Genomic DNA, 2,473 nt, shown 5'->3' with positions numbered 1-2,473 from the left:
ATTTCTTTTCTTCATATTTCCTTATACAGAATAAAATCCGAACTCCATCGATAAAAATTTCCGTACTTGTTCAGGGATATTTTCTGAGTATTTTGATGTAAGGAGCTCATGGGCGCAGGTGGCTCGCATCAGAGTATTTGCATTGCATTTGAATTCTTTTGGCCATTCATGTTTGTATCTGTGTTTCACCGACAATATCTACACAAGAGCGCAAACGTCGACGGTAACTGCTGTTTGTCTCGTTTGGAAACAAGCTTGTCCCATCACGCTGTTGACAAAAGTAATGTCCACGTTACACATCACCCTCAAGATTGCAAGAGGTTCTTTTTTCTTTGTTGTTCGTTTTCTTTATTTTCTCAGTCTTTTGTTTGGTTTGATGCGGTGCGCTAAGAGCTCCTCGGCTGAGACAACTTCTTCGTCTTTGAGTAGCACTTGCGCCCAGCCTCTTCATTTATTTTCTCGATGTCTATCTTTCTCAACAATTTTTCCCCTACGTAACTCTTTCAATTGCAATGGAAATTAATCCTTGACGTCGAAACACATTTAATATCTTCCTGTCTGCTACTCTTGTTCATCTCGCCGTTTCTGCGGAAAACGTTGTCATTTCTTGTTTTACCAGTCCGATTCTTAAAAGTACAGAGAGACTTGCTGAAGAAGCACTGAATTATGTGGGTACAACGAAAGAGTTTCACAGTTTTTCCCACAGCGATGAAGGGCACATAACAGTACATTTGTATGCTATTTCCCACAAAAAAAAAAAAAAAAAAAAAAAAAAAAAAAAAACGGGTTCTTCCGTGGTATGATGATTTCGTAGTACAAGCTGCTTCAGTACTGTGAACGTATCTTCACAGAAGCAAAGTTAACTGAGGTAACAAACCGAATAAATCGTACTTACACTATTACACTGCAAAGAGCCACCGGAAATCACCGGTTTCTCATAGCATAATATTCTGAAAATGTTGCTCAATAACTTTCATCGTGCCAGGGAACCAGCTTGGCGTAACGCACGTTATCGAGCCCTGATCCCAGACCTGTACCACACGCATATGTGCCTTATAATATATTAAAGATCCCTATTTTGCTCGACGGCAGCGTTATTTGTCTCTACACTTTTATGAATCTTGAGTTAAAACTTCCAACTGAGAGGCCGCACCCGATATAAAGCCCCCCCTCCCCCAAGCTTTTAAGTCATATATTTTAGAGTCCATATTTACTAGACATTTTTGCTTCGAACGATCGTTCCTGTCATATCCCTAAATTCTGATCATTCCTCCTGGGACCCCCTACATAATACCATTCCTTACTGTGTCGTTTCTGATTGCGGGAGAAATCGTGGAAGGCGAAATGGCAGCTACCTCTGAAGATGTATTCCGTAGTACCAACGGAACGTCAGAGAAGTTTGTCGAAGTTGATGGTCTAACAGTAAAGAGCGTATCTTGAAATCTAGAGCACACGGTGTCGAATCTCTAACGGACCACGGATACTTTCTTATATGGATATGATGTCTGTTCTTTCGGACATGTCCGAAAGAACAGACACCATTGATGACCTGCAGCCGTCTAGAACGAAATTAGAATTATATTAATACCTTGAGCTGCTGACGGGCGTTGATATATATCAACAGCGACAGGTGAAAATGTGTGCCCCAACCGGGACTCGAACCCGGGATCTCTTGCTTGCATGGCAGACGCTCTATCCGTCTGAGCCACCGAGGGCAGAGACGACAGCGCGACTGCGGGAATTATTTCGCAAACGCCTCCCGCGAGACCTACCTCCTCATCTTGTATGTCCACAGACTACATTTGTAGTGGCCCACCCCAACACACTCATTACTCGTGGAAGACATTCTTACCAAGTCCCATAAGAGTTCGGGGAATATGTGTGCACTCGCATGGAAGAAGAAGGTCATGGCCGGTTTGCCAAAACTATATACTTATGTGGATATGGCGTTTGTTCTTTAGGACATGTCCGAAAGAACAGACACCATTGATGACTTGCAGCCGTCTAGAACGAAATTAGAATTATATTAATACCTTCAGCTGCTAACGGGCATTGATATATATCAACGGGGACAGGTGAAAATGTGTGCCCCGACCGGGACTCGAACCCGGGATCCCCCTGCTACGCGGGAGGCGTGCGCGAGATAGTCCTTCCAGTGGCGCTGTCCTCTGTGCCCTCGGTGGCTCAGCTGGATAGAGCGCCTGCCATGTAAACAAGAGATCCTGAGTTCGAGTCTTGGTCGGGGCACACATTTTCACCTGTCCCCGTTGATATATACCAATGCCCGTTAGCAGCTCAAGGTATTAATATAACTCTAATGACGGATATTTTCAGTCTGAGAGTTGCCAAGTACGAAACGTGGTTCGGATGCGACATTAAACTGTAGGTCCCCTTCCCACAGTTGGATAACTGGTTTAGATGAGGGACACACAAGTCGCCGAAGTGGCGTCCAGTTGAGAGACTTGCAAGAGAC

General features: G+C 44.2%; 1 non-coding gene across 1 annotated transcript; it reads right to left on the bottom strand.

The window, feature by feature from the left end:
• Nucleotides 1-1,641: 1,641 nt before the first annotated feature.
• Nucleotides 1,642-1,716, bottom strand: Trnaa-ugc. The gene has a single exon. It is a non-coding gene; the product is annotated as a tRNA-Ala (tRNA).
• Nucleotides 1,717-2,473: the final 757 nt, after the last annotated feature.

This window comes from Schistocerca piceifrons, chromosome 5 (assembly GCF_021461385.2).
Source record: "Schistocerca piceifrons isolate TAMUIC-IGC-003096 chromosome 5, iqSchPice1.1, whole genome shotgun sequence".
In the NCBI taxonomy this organism is placed as follows: Eukaryota; Metazoa; Arthropoda; class Insecta; order Orthoptera; family Acrididae; genus Schistocerca; species Schistocerca piceifrons.
The sequence above is the reverse complement of the archived record's forward strand: the minus strand, read 5'-3'. Positions and strand labels throughout refer to the sequence as shown.